This window comes from Equus asinus, chromosome 3 (assembly GCF_041296235.1).
Source record: "Equus asinus isolate D_3611 breed Donkey chromosome 3, EquAss-T2T_v2, whole genome shotgun sequence".
Lineage (NCBI taxonomy): Eukaryota > Metazoa > Chordata > Mammalia > Perissodactyla > Equidae > Equus > Equus asinus.
Window position 1 is genome coordinate 119,700,364 of NC_091792.1, and position 19,730 is coordinate 119,720,093.

The following is a 19,730-nucleotide window of genomic DNA, read 5'->3' on the forward strand; positions in this document are numbered from 1 at the left end:
TACTCAGCAAGGATTCTGCCTTCGTAAATTTCCAGAAGAGCAGCAGGCACCAAGTTCTACTTTCATGGATATTTCCAGACTCTAGGAGAAGCCTATCAAGGTCTTTCGGGAGACATCTTACTATGCTCCACTTGGTTTGCAACCCCAGTAGGAGACTTCAGATTGTATAGTTCAGTGAGCATCCACCCAAGGGTGCAGTGCCAGTTTCTTCTTTTCCAGATACTCTCAGTCTCTAAAAGTGATTATCTTGCCACCCTGCCGATCTCTTGGCTTCATGAGGAATGAGGAAGCAAGCCTCTAGAAATATCTTTCACCAAGGACCCACGAGGTTGGTAGCTCTCAATTCCAGCTATCTCCTCTTTCCTTCTCTGATTACATTGGGAAAGGTTTTGTGTATGTAGAGGGGAGGGCGTTTGGGGTGGTGGTGCTTGTAGTAGGGGCGGTTCCCCAGATTTTTGGAAAGCCCTTTTTGTGGCTCACTTGAGAGTGTGCTGTATTTAGGCCCTCTTTGTCCTCAGTCAGGAGCCATAGTCCCTATTCAAGGGCAACAGGAAAAGTCCTATTCAACCTCCTCTGACATAGGGGTGGCATACTGGGGGTAAACTTTTGGAGTCTTGAGACTGGATGTAGAAACTGGAGGATAGGACCACATTCTCAGAATTAAATGAAGAGGAAAGGGAAGCTCCCTCTTCCTATGTTCCTGGACCTTGCTGCACAAAGACCCCACGACAGAGCAAACGAGGGAAGATCCCCAGGGCTAGAGCTTTGAAGCTGCTGATGTGCTGAAGTTCTCAGCAAGTAATTTAATTCCTTCTTGGTGTCCTTCTGTATAAAATGAGACATGAAAGAGGCTTAGTTTTTTTTTTCTATTAAGTATTTTTAGCTTTAGAAAAAATTGAATATATATATTGAATTGAATATATAATGAATATGTATATCAGTAACAGAGAGAGACATACACTCCACTGTAGATGCAGATATTTCTATCTGTTATTCAGATGAGGAAACAGAATGTCAGAAAGGTTAAGTCTTACCTAAGGACTCAGAGCACTGGTAGAGTCCAAATTTGAATTTAGGCCTGTTTGATTCCAAAGCCCACCAGCCATCTTTCTACTTATGCCACAATATCTCTGAATCAGCAGGATATATAAAGGGAGGATAAGTAAAAAGGAAGAAATTACACGTATTCCACAAAATATATGAGGTCTTTAGAAGACTATGTTTAGGGCAGTCCTCTGGGGAAGATGCTGAGGAAGTCATTTTTGCATGCAGTCGGTGCACAGATCACGTGGGAGGATTAGATTTAAACATACATCTATAACTGATATTTGCTTTTCTTGTTATTGTTTTCATATCTGCCTCTTAGTAATGTGGTTGGCTTAACATCTTTGTCAGAACTCCTCCTTTCCTAGAGCCTCATGGGGGCCAAACTCCTTTCTCTGGCTTCTTCCCAGAGGGGAACATAAGGATTTGTACTTTACAGATATGACTATGGCAGTGAGTCTCCAAAGATCAACCCAGCACCTCTTGGAATTCATGCCCTTTATAGTCTCCTCCCCTTGGATCTGATTGTGCCTGGGACTCGTTGACCAACAGAATTGGATGGAAGTGATACTATAAGACTTCTGAGACTAGGTCTTAAGAGACCTTGCAACCTCTGCTTGGGTCTCTTGAAATGCTTATTCTTCTGATGCTTTCTTCTCAGAACACTCGCCCTTGGAAACCAGCTGCTGTGCACTAAGAAACCCAAGTCACATGGATGGCCACGTGTTGGCACTCTGGTTGAGAGCCCCACCTGGGCTCCTAGCTGACAGTCAGCATCACCTAGCAGCCATGTGAGTGTGCCATCTTGAACACCTAGCCCGCCCAGTCATGCCCTCAGTTAACTTTTGGCCTAGCTGTCATATGACAGTAACCACATGAGAGACCCAAAGCAAGGACTGCCTTGCTGAGCTCACTCAAGCCACAGAACCATGAGAGAGAACAGCAAATTAGAGTCCTAAGCCACTAAGTTTTGGGGTGGTTTGTTACGTGGCAATAGGTAACTGGAACAATTCCTCTGGAAGAGGCTGGACTCCCGGTCTAGAGTTGACCAGTTGGGCTTTGCAGTTAGAATCTGGAACTTAACAGCTTCTTGACTTCATGAAAGTCCCTTCACATCTGTGTATGTCAATATACCTATTTATAAAATGGGGATAATAATAGTGCATTCCTCACAGGATTTTTTGTGAGAATTAAATATGATGATCTGTGTAAAGGACTTAATGTGGTACCTGGCATTTTCTAAGCACTGACTAAATGTTAACTATGTTAATAATGATTGAAATGAGTGGTCTTATGGAACTGAATGAAGTTTCTCCTAAAACACAATCACTTATTAACATTTTTCTTTATTTTTGTTTTGGTCTCTTTTCTACCGATCTTAACCTACCAGGTCCTGTGGAAGCCAAGTCATGCAAACTTTGTGGCAAAGCTGCTTTGTTCTATTCTGCCACAGATTGCAAGAGCAGATTTCCTGAGTTGATCTGATTATTTTTTTGGGTTGAGAGGATATGACCTTTCAATTCACCCATTTTTATCTCTTCTTCAAATGCCCTATCAGGTTGGCTCCTCCAGGGAACTGCTTTTCCTTGCTCGAAGGGCAGAGGGAACTGAGTGGGCAATTGGTGTCTGGATAAAGATGACAAGAATAAGGGTCATTAGGATGACAATGAAAACTGACACTTAAGTTGTCCTCTGTGGTCTCCTAATGACTTGTTGTGGCTAAGAGCATTATGCTGTTTCCATAAAAGGGCACCAAACCTATACTGGGGTTTGTTGAAATGCCAGGATGAATGAAGCTTTTCAGGATAGCAAACATTTTTCTGTGGCTTTACAACTCCTGTGATTATGTTAATGCTGGGGAGAGTGAACCTGAACCTGGGGTACACCACGACCACCATGAACACTATCTCCTCCCTTACTCGTATTTTAGATTCCAAGCTTCAGCAACAAAATTGCATTATAACCTTAGCTCTCTGGGGGCCGGCCCCGTGGCTGAGTGGTTAAGTTCCTGCGCTCTGCTTCGGCGGCCCAGGGTTTCACTGGTTCAGATCCTGGGCGTGGACATGGCACCACTTGTCAGGCCACGCTGAGGTGGCATCCCACATAGCACTAGAAGGACCCACAACTAAAATATACAACTGTGTACTGGGGGGATTCGGGGAGAAAAAGCAGAAAAAAGCAAAAACAGAAAACCTTAGCTCTCTGAGCAGTGTACTGTACACCTAACCCACCTCTCACTATATCTGCTCTCTCTCTTTTCAGTCGGGACATATTTTAGAAGAGAAGGTCAAGTGACTTATGCTGGGACTTTTATGCCTGCTAGGAATCTGCATATATGGGTGAAGTAGGTAGGGAGAATTATTGCTGTGTTTCCTTTAGGTTTTTTTTTTCTGACTTAATGCAACGATATCCATTTAGGTCTTCAATTTGTACTTGAAAGAAATCTAAACCACAGAAATTTTGAAGTAAATTTTATCATCTGAGATGTCAGAGAGGAAATGACCTATTTTCTGAGTCACTTTACAGAGGAGAGAATCATTTTTTCATAGAGGGGACCAGTTATTAGGAATCTGGTTTGTAACTGGTACCACACTGTTGCTTGTGTGATGGTTTTTCTGGATTGTCTGGAACTCTGCAGTGTGGTTAAGCCTGTTCAGCTCCAGGTGAGCTTGGTATACAGTGGGTGCACAATAAATACCTGATAATGGAATGGAAGTGATACGCATCTGCCAATTGCTCGAACAGTCTGTGGCTTCCTCTGTTCATCAAGTTGACTTCTATCAGGAGTTCTGTTTGTTTGTGTCTTTAAAATTGCATCAACCTCTGTAGTTTTAGCTGCTTCTCTCTTTTCTTTTCACTTCTAGGAGACAAAGCCCACTCTTCTCATCTAGCGAGTTGCCTTCATATCTGTGAGAGAGGCCCACGTGAACTGAATTTCATGGATTGCGGTGGGAATTAAAGCTGAGTCCTGACTCTTAGTTCATGAAAAATTATCTGTGCATGGTAATAACATAATTCTGCTGCATCTTTGTCAAAAGTGATCAATATTTTTGAGTTCTTGGTGATCTGTGATAGTGGAAAACTATACATTTTGATTAAAAATTTTGAAAATCTAGATTTTTCATAATAAATTTTTGACTCAATAACTAATTTAATAAAAGACGTGTTTGAGCTAGTTGCTATAATTAAGCTCCGTTGATTAGTATGAAAAAATCATTATTCACTGAGGGGTGACTGCTTACTGGTTCTAGGAGAAAAGAGCTTGTAGTCTTAGTGCACTTCTAACCAAATTGATTTCCTTATCAGGAACACACAAGTTTGAGTGACAGTTTTACACAAAAGCTTAAAGCCTGAACATGATGGAATTTCCTTTTTTATTCCCCCAAATTTGAAAGAAAGGCTTCCTATTCAGAGTCTAGACACTAGCCTACTCTGATCTACTAGGCCTGTGAAATCTGGAACTGTCAATCTGTGAAATGGATGGAAAAATAGCTTGGCTTATCTGTAACCATTTTTCATTTTCCAGTACTCAGGGGTCCAAGTAAGAGTTTGTAGTTCTGCCTTTGGAAGCTTCCATTGCCATCTCCTGTTTTATTCCCTACTTTCAAGTGATTATAGAATATGTATTTCTATAGTCTTTCCCTTTTTTAACCTGTTTTTTCTCCTCCACCCCCCCAATATTCCCCTGTCCCTAACTCTCTGAAATTTATAGAAAAATCCAAGCATGTCTTTCTGTCAGAGGAGAAAATTTGAAAACCAAGGATCAATCAAGTAAAGCTGCTTGTTATCTCTGTTTAGTTATTATCGTACAGTCCTGGGTCATCTTTGGCAAGTGGTGGTGTTTGTGTGCACTTACTTCAAAGGAGATGTCAAGTCTGAGAATAATGACAATTGAGATATTATCAGTTCTTATGAAACTAAGATTGTCATATAATATATAATAAATCTAACTTCTCTGAACTTCGAAATGAAAATGAACTAATGTGCTTATAGCAAATAATCCTGGTTGATAACATTTGCTGAGGACTTATTGTGTGTCAGGGACTGAGATAAATGCTCTGTTTGCATTATTTCCTCTAATCGTTTCAAAAACCCAGTGCCACAGGGAGTAATATTACTCTATTTATGGATGAGGAAGCTGAGGCTAGTAAGAGTTAGGTAACTTGTCCAGGTAAAGTAAGGAAATATTGGCAAGCTAGAGGCAATAGGACCTGTTAGGGTTGTTGTTTTCCATTCTAAAAACAAACATTTATTGAGCACTTTCTATATGCCAGGGATTTTCACGTCTTTTGCTGCATTTAATCGTTAAAACAATTCTCTGGAGTAAGGCATGGATATTCCCACTTTACAGATAAGGAAACTGAAGTTCAGCAAGGTCAAGTATCTTGCTCAAGGCAATGTAGGTAGAAAGTGATGAAGCCAGGTTTGGAGTCCAAATCTTCTGACCTCAAATCAGAAATGGGTCTCAAATTTTTAAAATGATAATGCACCTGGAAATCGTAGTCTTTGTAGACTGCAACTGGGAACATTATGCTCTTTTTGGAACATGAGGAAAGAATTTAATTCCAACATAGGAACTAAGAACAATTTTAGTAGCAAAAAATAAATCTATGTGTATGAAATTAAAAAATCAACCTATGGCAATGATCCAAGTATGCTGCTCAGATCTCCCTTCAAGAAAGAACTTGCTGCCAGGAGAGCAAGAGCGGTGAGCTGTCAGCTGTTGCACCTTTGGGGTCCGCCTTGGCATTCACGCCAAGGCCAAGTTCTCCCCAGATGGCTCCCAGCCAGTGACTGGGCATGGCAGCCGTACTAAAGCTGGGTCGTTTCTGTTCAATGTGAAACTTCTCACTGGGCAGTCTTCGCTCTGAGGCTCCCCGTAAGTCTGGCTGAGACTGTCACAGAGGGCATTCAGTCTGAGGCTTCCAGCATCAAGTCCTTCCTTCCCTCTCTCCTTTCACGGGTGTAGGAGCGGAAACACAGTCTGCTGTCTCTCTTGGCCTCCTGCTCCTGCTCCTTTTTGTCCTTCATAAGCATTTCCTCTCCAAAATCTATTATATTCCTACTTCTGCTTCCTGGAGGTCCTATTTCCTGGAGGTCCCCAAATGATGCAGAATCCAAAACACTCTTGTCTGTGAAAAAATAATAGTTAGCTATTGAACTATTATTAATATTTATTTGCTATTTTATCATTCAGTTTGTCAGCTGCTAATATTTGCTAGCAGATAGGTGATAATACCTACATTTTAAGAAAAAGTTATTAAAAAAAACACTTTCAAAATGGAGATAATCTATCCATGAATCTAGTTTTTGGGAGGGAAGACACTGCCCTTATTTTATGTAGGTATCTCATATCTTTGTCAAACTTGAGGGATCATAATAAGAGAACCACAGATACAACCATATGGGTTTTTTAATTTCACAAGTTCAGAAATTTGATTTTCTTCCCATCCATGGATGAACTGACCAAGGGAGATTGATTCACGTCAACTAAATTCACACTAAACTAATTTATAAACCCAAATTCCAGCTAATTGATTTATAATGAGACAAATATCAGGCCCAATCAATTAATAGGGGGACCATCTGCGTAGGTTGTTACAAAGTAATTTATTATTATTATCATTATAATTGCTATTACAATTGCAGCACTATTAATATCAAACAGATCAATTGACTAGAATTGGAACTTGTGTAGTCTGAATTGTGTTGATGATACTCAAATCATTCTCCAACTTTCCATTTCCAACTTAAATTTTATTATTTTTTCTTCTTCATGTGATTGTAGAAAATTGAGCAAATACAGACAAGCCAACGGCAAAGCAAAATTAGACAGCAGCAAAAAAACTATTTATAATTCCACTATGCAGAGATTATTGCTGCTAACATTTTGCTGTATTCCTTTTCCATTATTACTTACTAAGTATACATAAAAATATTTTAATGTAGCGTACTATACATACTCTTTTATATCTTGCCTTGTCACCCAGCAATACAACTTGAAGATTTTTCTATTGCATTAAATATTCTTCTACTACACGGTTTCCTAACTGTTATTGGATTATAACATATTGTACCAAAGTTAGGGTCTCTTGCCTTAGAAAAGAGAACATGCACACAAAAAGCTGCATATAAATTTTAGGAGTTTGACTGCTCTGAAAATTGTCTGTACATTTCCTGTCCCTGCCATACCGTTATGGACAGCCACACAGTATTCTAACCAGTTTAAGTTAATACTATAATTTATTTAATCAGATTATTATAGATATTTTTTCCCTATCATGAGCAATGTGATTGAGATCTTTTATATTTATCCTTCATATCACAATTCCCAATACTACAACCTCATAGTTACCTCTCAGCTCAAAGGCTTAACTATAAATGACCAGAGCATGCACATCTGGAAGAGCAAGGACTGCGTTTGCAAGGTTTTTACCTTTGGGAGTGTTACGCTAAATCCAGTGGTGTTGGTACTTTGTTCAGGTTTTGTAATACCATCTGTGCAGAGGTTTCTAGTTACATATGCATTTAAAGATTCTCAAAGGTGGTAAAATTTCAACTTTGAAAGTGAATTTAATTTTTAAAAATAGCCCCAAAATCTTTGGAGCAAAGTTATTTTAAAGAATTGATTAAATAAACCAAATAATAGCATTTTGACTATTTTTAAAAGTTGCTATTATCCAAGATATTAATTTTCTTTTTTGCTTCAGGACTGGCTCTGTGGCTGGTACAAAAAGAAACTTTCAAAAGAGAACAAAGAAAGCGTCAAAAGAATAAGTGTGTAACTTCCCAAGGTGACTACTCGGAATTAGAAATTCACTTATACAAATAGACATGTTTGTTTAAAAGAAAATCTTCATCATTACTGTGATGGTTGATTTTATATGTCCACTTAGCCAGGCTACAGTACCAATTGTTTGGTCAACCAGTCTAGATGTTGCTGTGAAGGTATTTTTTAGATGAGATTAACATTAAATCTCAACTGGTTAACATTTAAATGGGATTATTCCCATTTAGACGAGATTGGCGTTTTATACAAGTAGACTGAGCTCTCCTGAAAAGGAAGGAATTCTGTCTCCATGTTGCGACATAGAAACCCTGCCTGAGTTTCTAGCCTTTGGACTCAAGACTGCAACATCAGCTCTTGCTGGAATTTCCAGCCTACAGCCTGCCCCACAGATTTTGGACATGTCAACCCCTACAATCACGTGAGTCAGTTCTTTAAAATAAATCTGTCTCTACATACATCCTATTGGTTCTGTTTCTCTGGTGAACTTGGACTAATTTAATTACCACTTGTTCTTCCGAAAGTCTTCAAGTAATCCTTTCTGTTGTGTGTTATTCTTATTACTATCAATTGTGAGGAGAGATGCTGGCTGATCTTGTCTTAAATTTTGGACTCTGCATTCCTTTGGGCTGATAACCCTCTGTCTGTTGACTTCAGTTGAAATAGTGCAGATTTTTTAAAACCTTGAGGACAGTATTTGTTTAATGAAATCAACTTTCTAAAATTGCATCGGGACCATTCACGTCTTCTTTTTAAATGTGGTAAATACATGTAACATAAAGCTTCCCATCTTAGGCATTTTTAAGTGCACAGTTCAGTAGTGTTAATATATTTACATGGTGTGAAACACATCTCCAGAACTCTTTCATCCTGCAAAACTGAAACTCTGTTCTCATTAAAAGGTTCCATTTTCCTCTCCCCCTAGCTCCTGGAAACCACCGTTCTGCTTTCTGTCTCTATGAATTTGACTACTCTAGATATGTCATTTAAGTGGAATCATACAACACTTGTCTTTTGTGACTGGATTATTTCACTGGGCAAAATGTCCTCAAGGTTCATCTATGTTATAGCATGTGTCAGAATTTCCTTCCTTTTTAAAGCTAAATAATATTCCATTGGATGTATATGCCGCATTTTGTTTATCTTTTCATCTGTCGATAGACATTTGGGTTGCTTCCACCTTTTGGCTATTGTGAATGATTATCATGGGTGTACAAATACCTCTTTGTGGCCCTGTTCTCACTTCTTTTGGATATACACCCAGAAGTGGAATTGCTGAATCATAGGTAGTTCTATTTTTAATTTTTTGAGAAACCACTATACTGTTTTCCATTGCGGATATACCACTTTATAGTCCCACTGACAATGAACAAAAGTTCCAATTTCTCCACATCCTGGCCAACACTTGTTATTTTCTGTTTATTTGTTGGTAGCCATCTTAATGGATGTGAAGTGATATTTCATTGTGGTTTTGATTTGCATTTCCCTAATGATGAGTGATGTTGGCCATCTTTTCATGTGCTTATTGGCCATTTGTATATCTTCTTTAGAGAAATGTCTGCTCAAGTCCTTTGCTCTTTTTTAAATCAGGTTGTTTGTTTTTTTGTTGTTGAGTTGTAGGATTTCTTTATATATTCTGGATATTAACCTCTTATCAGATATATGATTTACAAATATTTTTTTCCATTCCGTGACTTGCCTTTTCACTCTGTTGATTGTCTCCTTTGGCACAGATGTTTTTAATTTTGATGTAGTCCAGTTTATCTATTTTTTCTTTTGTTGTCTGTGCTTTTGGTGTCCTAGGAACCATTCACTTTTTTTCTAAAATCATGTCATATTTATGTATATCACACCATGTGAATAGTCCATATGTCACTCCAATAATACACATATTTTTGCCTTCAGCAACACTCAACATTTTCCCTATCAACACACTCTCACAGAAATCCTGACAAAAATGCCTTAGGAAAGGAATTTGGGCTGTTTTTCTATGACCATGGCCAAGACTTGGTCATCGTGATTCACCATGGCTCTGAGTGAGTGAGGAGGACATGTGTAAGCAATTTTCTGTCACAACAGCTAGCACGAAGTAGATATCTAGGTCATATTTATTGAATGATTGAATGACTGTCTTGTTCTTTGGCATCTGAAACTATTTTCAGAATTTTTTTGTTTCTTTTAGTCCTGCCGCAGTCATTCCCTCAGACTGAGTATATGCAATTTGCAACAATGGAAAATCAGTTGAACAGGTTGCTGTTACAACAGGATGCCTGGAAATTGTTGTTTTGAATGACTTATGTCTCTCTCTAAGGCAATTTGATGTGATAGCGAAAAGTTGAGGCTCAGGGAGTTTAAAGGTTAATTTCAGGTTATATGCTGAACAGGAAAACAAGAGAGCCAGTTGTGGAAGCTGAAAATTCAAAATCTTGTATCGTATCACTGCACAGTGAATGAATGACCTTTGACTGTATGTACAAAGATTGCCAGAGAAAATCATGTCAAGTGAATCAGCTCTAATGTGCAACTACCAGATTAAGAGCTTCTTGAAGGCAAGGGCCATATCTGTTGATCCTTGTATTCCCAGCAAATACACATGTGCAGGCATGCACACACATGTGTGCATACACACACAAATGAGCACACATCTCAAAGAGAAATAAACTTTTTTTGAGGAAGATTAGCCCTGAGCTAACATCTGCCGCCAATCCTCCTCTTTTTGCTGAGGAAGACTGGTCTTGAGCTAACGTCCATGCCCATCTTCCTCTACTTTCTATATGGGACGCCTGCCACAGCATGGCTTGACAAGCGGTGCATAGGTCTGCACCCAGAATCCAAACCGGCGAACCCCGGGCCACTGAAGCAGAACGTTCGAACTTCACCACTGCACTGCCGAGCCAGCCCCAGCAAAGAGAAATAAAACTTGTGTCAGTTTTTTTACTTAGAGTCCCAAAGGATTGGTCTATGCCAGTATAGTTGATTTATATGCATGTAGTAGAAATGTCTAAACATAGCTTAATGTGAATGTCCAACTTTACAAATATTTTATCAGGTTAGGAGAATTCTGGCAAATCAGTAAATGTGATTCGAAGATGTACTCTGATTTCGGTGGCAAGCTGATCTTTTGGGGAAAGAAAGATAATATTTTCTAATTTTTCCTGGACCCAAATAAGATGCTAAGTTTCTTAAAAATAATTATTGTTTGTGTCTTTCTTTTTAGAGACCCTGACTTGTTTCCCTTTGTTTTTTTCTATCACCACACTGGTTTCCCTAGAGGACATTGACGTTGACAGAGAAAGACCAAAGGAATCTTTGTGACTTCATCCAAATGTCACAGCAAGAGTAAGTCTTAGCGTGCTTCTGAGGGATTGACTTTCAAGCAGGAACTGGGTTGTTTTGGAAACTTAGCTAATGACACTGTTATTATTTCTCATGAGTGATTAGGTTGATGGATCAATCCCACTTGCATTTAGTGTAATCCCTGCATACCTGAGTGGTGACCTGTCAGTACAGAAGCTGTGTGGCCCTGAAGCTTGGCCAAGGCTCTCTTCTCTGCAAGAAGGATCTGGCATTTGCCTCTGAAATTTTTATATTTGCTTGTGAACTCCCCAAATAATATTTTCTTAGTAGGTATGCCTAATGATTTTGAACCATCTCTCATCCTGAGAATATTAATAGATTTTGAAAAATGCAAAGGGTAAATTTGCAAAGCACAACTGACATTTGTAAAAATTCAGGCAAGACACAAATGTTACAGTTATTAGGGTTCATTTGGCTTGCACTTTTTAATCGTGCCCCGCACGCAGTAGGAGTGCAATAAACACTTGCTGAATGTTGAATGGATGAAGGGAACGTGGAAATAAGCAGAGAACCCTCATGGCATTGTAAATCATTGCAGAAGTATGTTTTTACAGATACCATTGGGACACAATCATATCTTCTTGACCTTCTTATGCCTTTATTGATGTGTTTTGACTGATACAAAGAAGATGCTAGTTTGAGAGGAGACGCCTATAATTTAAAAACATGATTTTTCCATCTCCTAACACTTCACAAAGGTCAAGAGGGTAGATAAACAACTTCCTACAGCTGCTGCTACATCTGGCACACGCCTGCAGCAGAAAGTGTGCACTGAAAAGATAAACACGTCAGGTTGTATCTACTTGCACGCCTATGCTTTTTGTGTCTGAACTTGACCCTTAGCAATTAATATTAAAACCGGGCTTGACATTAATGAATAAAAATTCACAAGGAGTGTGCTGAATTGAAATCACCAGCATTCTCAAGAGGCTATATTTCTCTGATGGTTTTGAGGTTAACTTTGATTTTGTAATCCTGGCTCAACTTCTTATCTTTGTTGTTTCCTTCTGGGAGCCATCTCATCTTGATTTCTGCACAGTTTCAGGTCCCTTCTGATGCTGTACTTGATTAACACTGAGCGTTAATTGCTCTGTCTGGGTTGATTTACTTATATATGGATATTTGCCAAATTTTACTTCATTTTGTGACCTCTTGGGGATGCTTCCAGCTCTGAAATTCTGTGGCACTCTGGATAGATCTAAAATTACCAGGTGATTCTTTTAAAAACTCATCACACAGAAGTCTATACTAGCATCAAGTGAAACAACCTGTTGGTTGATGATCTTGTATACTTTTTATAAATACTACTGATGACTCAGAACCTTACAAAACCCCACTCAACCTGGATCCTCTCACTGAAGCATTTACAAAGGAAACTGTAGGGAGGAGAGAGGACTTTATAACGTTCGCTCATTCGTATTTGTGGTGAAGCTGGAAAGGTCTTCAAGAAACAGTTATTGAATCAAACACAGACCTCTCGACTCCAAGTTGACTGTTCTATCCATGAAACCACAGCAACGTTCTGAAAAAGACTACCAAACAAGCTAATGTTGATTCTCTTATTTGCTAACTAAGCACCCAGACGCCACTATTCACACTGTTTGGAAACATTCATGTATTTCTATCTCAAATATTTTCCATAGAACCAGGTTACATATCTCTGTTAGCCTTAGGTCTGTGAGCATTATAATTTCGATACCCAATCCTTTTTTTCTCCCCACAAATAACCATTCATATAAGTGTATTGGCTTCATTATTATTTTTAAAAAATACATCTGAAATTTCTAGAAAAACATCTGGATATTCCATTTCTCTTCGTGGCGGCAGATGCAGCCTCTGCGGTGGTCATTTCTGCGTTGATCCTTGACCAACAGATGCAGGTACCCCAGCAAGATGTTTACACTCTGTTTTTACCAAATTGCTGGGTGAGCACTTTACAAGATCACAGAGTGTTCTCTATCTCCTGATTAGCATTTAGAGAACCTTGGCAACCGGGCTGGAGCCATAGGAGGGAAGCCGCCTGCTATTTAAATGGAGGAAAGTCACTCCACGGCTGATAAGCGGGAGGAGTGATAAATTGCAAACGGCCTTTCAGCCTTAGGAATTCACAGTGCAGGCCTATCAGGAAGCCGGTCAGCATCTGATGAACTTTTACTTTTCACAGCATCATCTGAGGGTAGTGATAGGGGCGAAGAAACGTCCCCTCACGGTCTGCATTGGATACCTGTCAATTGGTTTACAGATAATTTACAGACCATGGAGTATTTTGCTGACGTACTTAAGACCAGAAACACAGCAGCAGGAAATATTAAGTTCAGAAGGCTTTTAGGAATAGGAGTCCCTCGTGTACAGTATAATGTTTCCACTTTAAGAAAGGCCAAAACACTGTTGATAAACACTAGGTTTGGGACCTGTACAAAGCCCTATAAATGCATGCTTGTTATTTTTTAAACTTAGTAACACCACACGTGTTGACATGATAAAATACTAATAAGACTCCAAGGATGAACTGTGAGGTCCCTGGATCTGCAATGGGAGGCGTGGCATGGGAGTGAAAGGTTGCTGACCCAGGTCACTTTCTAGTTCTGCTCCTGCGTCGTACACGTTGCCTATGTTAGGACCCTGATGGTTGTGATGGTGGGGTAGGGTTGCGATTCCCCTAACATCTAGCACAGAGCAGGCATATCACAGTTATTAAATAAATATTTGTGAATAAGTTTAAGGCCAGAGATACGTTTTATTGAGTCACATGCCTGGCTATTCTCATTGAGGCCTGTTTTGGGGTAGGTTGCTGTGATTGCTCAACAAATACTCCTATGACTATAAAGTCATGATATGGATGGATGGATATGTCTTATGGAATTAGGCTCTACTTATGCACATTCCTGATGGCTACTATGTGTTCAGCGCTGGGCAAAGGATAACAAGGACTAAGAAGAATGAGGCATGATCTCTGTCTTCAAAGAGATTGTAATCTGGCTGGGGAGACAAGACTAAAAGACTTTCAACAACAGCATATTCGCAGGAGTCTAAATGATGCAGTGCTAAATTGTCTATCCTAGATGGTGACTGCTAGCGAGCTATTACTCCCATTATCTGGTTTTAGTCTACTTCAGACAGTTCACGGCGTTAAGTAGAATCATAGAATTTTGGGCGAAACGGGACTCAGAAATCTTTGATACCTTTTTGTCCAACTCCTCATGTTTTTTAGACAAGAACACTGAAAGGTTAAGTGCCTTGCTCAAGGTTACATGATCACACAGTCACTGGCAACGTTCACTTATTTCTCTAGGATTTTGGTTCCACAGTATGCTAGAACCCCAAGATCATGCCAGGCGTTTGCTTGGTTTCTAAATGAGGTCCTTGTTTTGTGATAATAAGCCGCTTATTGAGTGGGTTCTAAGATAGACACAACTTGTACCGAATTCTACTCCTTAGCAAATATGTTAAGGTTAGTTTCCGCTGTGTCTGTATCTTCTTAAACAAAAACAAAAACACAAAAAGTCCCCTTAGGATTATGCCCATAATCTGTTCAGTGCAAGAAATGTTGGAATCCGCTAATGTCGTCTGATATTTAACAGTTAACATTTCTTGAGCCCAATAGCACAGCCTGCTGCCCTGTCCATGCACCGCCTCAGTCGTCATAACCACCCTGGAAGGCAGACATGGAGGCTTAGAGAGTTTAAGGGACTTGTCTGAGTTCTCAGAGATAGCAAGTGTGGGGGTTATGTACACTGTGAACCCAAGTCAAGCCCCAGAGCTGTGCCCTTAACCACAGCTCCGTGCTATTTATGTATTTCAAATGCCAGACTCCTAAATCTTGGCATCCTGGGCACCCACCACACCTCTGAGCTATTGAAGCATTCCAATACCCATGCAAAATCTCAGCTGTGTCCTCTAGCCAGACTCTTTCTTTCCTTGTTTCTTTCTTTTTTCTTTTCTTTTCTATCCTTTCCTTCCCTTTCCCTTCCTTCCTTCCTTTCTTTCCTTCTTTCCTCCCTCCCTCACTCCCTCCCTCCCCCCTCCTTTCCTCTCTTCCTTCCTTCCTTTTCTCTCCTCCCTTCTCTCTCTCTCTTTCTCTCTCTCTTTCTTTCATTCTTCTCTCTCTCTCTTTCCTTCCTTCCTTCCTCCCTCCCTCCCTTCCTTTCTCTCTCTCTCCCCCTCTCTCCTTCCCTCCTTCCCCCCTTCTTCTTTCCTCTGTCACTCTCTCTCTTTCTTTCTCACTCTCTCTCCCTCTTTCCTTCCTTCTCTCTCTCTCTTTCTCTCTCTCTCTCCCCCTCCCTCTCTCCTTTCCTCCTCCCCCCACTTCCTTCCTTCCTCTGTCTCTGTCTCTGTCTCTGTCTTCTTTGTTTCACAGTCAGATTTAGTGAAAAATCTGGAAGGATTGAACTGATTTCAAATTGTTAGAACAATTGTAGAATTTGTAGTATCTTGTAGAACTGGTGATTTGGTGAAAAACTAATTATTTTAAGTGTTTCTCCTTTTCCTCAGCCCACTTTTTGTGTGTGTGTGTGTGTGTGTTTTTTTAGGTGAAATAAGAATGGAGAAAAAGGAAGCAATCTCCGTGGTTTCATTGGCGCTCACTCATTGAGCCTTCCAGAGGAGGCTCCTGCCTTGCGAAGGTTCAGAGTCTAGGACATCTAATCCACCCAGAGGGGGCTTCAGATTTGATTAGGCCCTTGGAATCCAGCTTAGAAAATGAGCTGTTAAAAAGTCGAGGCAAAATAGAGAGTGGACCCCTGACTCTTAGGGTGGGTTGGCGGCCGGTCTGAGCAGGAAGTGTTCTGATGTGCTGACAGTGAGGAAACAGGCCGTGTTTTTGTTTATTTTCTCATAAAGTGCTGATGAACAAATGAGGTAGTTGCATTAAGGGGCTCCGAAGCAAGCTGTGAAAAGAGATTGGGGTTTATCAGCCTTTTAGCCTGGTTTCCTTTGGAAAGAATGCTTGTGACATGGCGAGGCTCTGCAAGTCTGCGTGTCCACCCCCTCGGCGCGGCGCCCCTCCTCCCCGCACGCTCCTTGATAACTTTGACCGCCTCAAACTGATGTCAGCCCTTTTTGGTAGATGGGGAGAAGGAGGGCCTCATGGATTCCTTAATAATAGAAGCAAATGCTCGAGAGATAGAGCAATTTCCACACATTAAATAACCTCCTTTTTGTTTTTTGTGCTTATGCTTGATAGTTCTAAATTTAATTTGTGGACTCCTTTAAAGAGATTTCTAGGAAATTGGTGGGGGTGGGGAGTAGGAGAGGGCTCTGTTGGGAGGACATTCATATTTTTTTGGATCTAAGATCTTACCTGACACAAGAATGGAGGAAAGTCAGAAATATGAGGAAAGCATTGCCTATAGCTATGAATAAATCTGTCACTTGGAAGATAAAAACGCTTAAGCAGCATACCTTAAAATAAAGTATGAGCTTTGAATCCTTGGTGGAGCAATGCGTGGAACAAAGAAAGAAATGGTCAAATAAATTTAAAAAATTAGATAATCCAGAAGCTTGCTTTGCTGCTAAACTCTGTGTCCTTCCAAGTTTCGTAAAGAGTAATTGTAGAGTGGCCGTTATCTCTGCTCCTTAGCTCTAGTTACCTCAGCTGCAAAGGTCGTGGCACCTTCCTCTGGGGGAGAAATGAAGTCTGTTTCTCCTGAGCCAGAGTTGACATCGTAGGAGTACGGTAACGTCTGGTAAAATAACTCACTCAAAATCAAGTTTGACCAGTGTGCTTCTGAGTCAAGGGATTTAAAATGTTTCACAGATGACAGCAATTTTAACCAATGTGACCTAGGATAATTCCAAGGAATAAAAAATACGGTAAATGGTTCAGAATGGATTTGGTCCAATACTGAAGGTTTTACAGGTTTTTTAAAAAATTTCTTGCAATGCATGAATAAACGAAAATAATAATAGGGTTTTGGAAGTAATTGGATTATATATTGGAAGGAGATGAAATATTTGATGTGAAGTTCAATCTGCTCAGAAATAAGGACTAGCATACACTTTGCTCTTTCCTGCTGTGTGTATATATATATATATTTTTTTTAATTAAAAATATTTTTCCTTTTTGAGGAAGATTAGCCCTGAGCCAACGTCTGTCACCCATCCTCCTGTTTTATTTGCTGAGGAAGATTGGCCCTGAGCTAACATCTGTGCCCATCTTCTGCTACTTTACATGTGGGACACCTGCCGCCGCATGGCTTGCCAAGTGGTGCGTGGGTCTGCACCCGGGATCCAAACTGGCAGCATGCAAACTTAACCACTGCGCCACCAGGCTGGCCCCTGTATATTTAATAAGATATGAGGATCAAATATCTGACAGCTGAAGCATTTACTATTAGATGCAAAAGATCAATGTGTCTAGCGGAGTCTTCAGCTTTGTGCTGACTAAAGATGAAGAACAATGCAGGTTGGCGGAGCCAGTTGATGATATTGATAAAAAGAGCTATATATCTCCTCTCGGACAAGCTGCTGGATTGTTTCCACAGGGTGGTGAGTGTATGGGACTTATGTGCAAATGTTCAAGTTACTAAACTTTGATGAGCCTCAGTTTCCCCACAAGAAGGTGGAGGAGACGATTGTGGGCTCTGGGGCCAGACTGCTGGAGTTGGGTCTCAGCTTTGTGAGTGACTAGAGGTCAGCCCTTGAACCAGGTTACTCCCTTCTCTCTGCCTTAGTTTCCTCATCTGTAAAATGGAGATGTCACAACCTACCTCATAGGGCTGCGAGGCTTAAATGAGTTAACATGTGGAAGGCACTTAGAACAATGCCCAGAACAGGGTAGACCCCTGATAAATGCTACTATTGCTAACAAAGTTCAGAAACATCTGGATTCTTCTTTAGACTCTACCTTGATTTAGTTTTCTTACCTGTAAAATATACAGGGTGATGAAACATCATTTAAAACTAAAAGGTTCAGCACCTCCTGGATGTAACATAGAATTGAAGCAAAAAGCTGTTTGTTATTAAATGTCATTGTGTTGCTTTGAAGACCTCCCATAATATCAGTGGTCTAGACATCCTACTACTTTAATGTAACCTACCAAAAAAAATAATCACATGCATGGCTTATAAAAATACCATACAGGAAGGCCTCAGATCAAAGATACTATTTAAATGTGAGGAATTATTATCTTTATTTTTGGTATTGCTCAGACTTTCCTACATAAAAAGAAAAAAAATACGATTTTAGTGAGAACTGTCCCAGCTTTTGTTTTGATACGAGCTAACGACAGAAATAAAGGAGCAGGATCAGTGTTATGAAAACTAAAATTACAATATCGTATTGTAAATGTTATGACTTTGGAAAATTTCAACCTCAGCATCTGTAATCTTTTTTCCACATCATATTGCTTAAAAAGACTAAAATGAATGATGCCACATAGAAAATTTGGATTTTTAAAAAAATTTTGATTTTGATTAACAGCTGAAAGCGCTGTTAGAGATCATCTAGTCCACATTCCTTGCTTTACAGGTAGGGAAACTGAGGCCCAGAGAGAAACGGCGCTTCCCTCCATTGGGTGATGGTGGAGCCCAGACCTCCAGAACCCAGGCAGGCCTCCAGAACCCAGTTCTGACTCTCTAGTCAGTATTTCATTCTACCATTTGGAAAGCTGAGTATTTGCAATAACATCCCTGCCTCACCCTTCCCTTTCTCCAACGCTGCTTTTTTTTTAAAGGTTTTATTTTTTCCTTTTTCTCCCCAAAGCCCCCCTGGTACATAGTTATATATATATATTTTTAGCTGTGGGTCCTTCTAGTTGTGGCATGTGGGACATCACCTCAGCATGGCTTGATGAGCGGTGTCATGTCTGTGCCAGGATCTGAACCGACGAAACCCTGGGCTGCCTATGCAGAACGAGAGAACTTACCCACTTGGCCACGGGCCGGCCACCCCAACACTACTTTTCTCTCCTACTTTAGTTTGGAGGCAGTCTGGAATCCTCAGTTAGGAGCTTCTCTAAGCCTCAGCCTGCTCGTCTGTAAAACGAGACCATTATAGCCTAGTTTACAGAGCTGTTGTCAGGTCTAAGTGAAATAACATTCGGGAAGTGCCCAGCATAAGATGAACTCTCGAGAAATATTGTTGTTGAAAATACCATGGTCTTTGAAACCTATTTTTTTGAAAAGTATTTATATCTTGAGACAGGCAAGAAATTGTTTAAAAGTATGTTTTTGGGGTCTGGACTCACTGTGAACATAGCAAGATTGTCCTCGCTCAGAATTGGTGAACATTTAGTGCTTTCAGTTTATGGACTGGTCCTGCTGAATAGTTGCTGAACATAGGACAGAAGAGGAACAGACTCTAAAACACATTCGAATGTAACTGCTCATTCCTTCCTCCAGAGATAGGAAGCGTTTCTGGAGATGGAAGAGTGATCATAATACAATAATGGTAATGGCAGCCCCCCTTTCCTGGGGGCTTGCTATGCAACAGGCGCTTGCTAAGCTCTTCACAGCTACCTCATGAGGTAAGTCCCCATTTTGTCTATGAAAAGTTGAGGCTTAGAGAGTTTTAGTAACTTGCGCAAGGTGAATGACAGAGTTA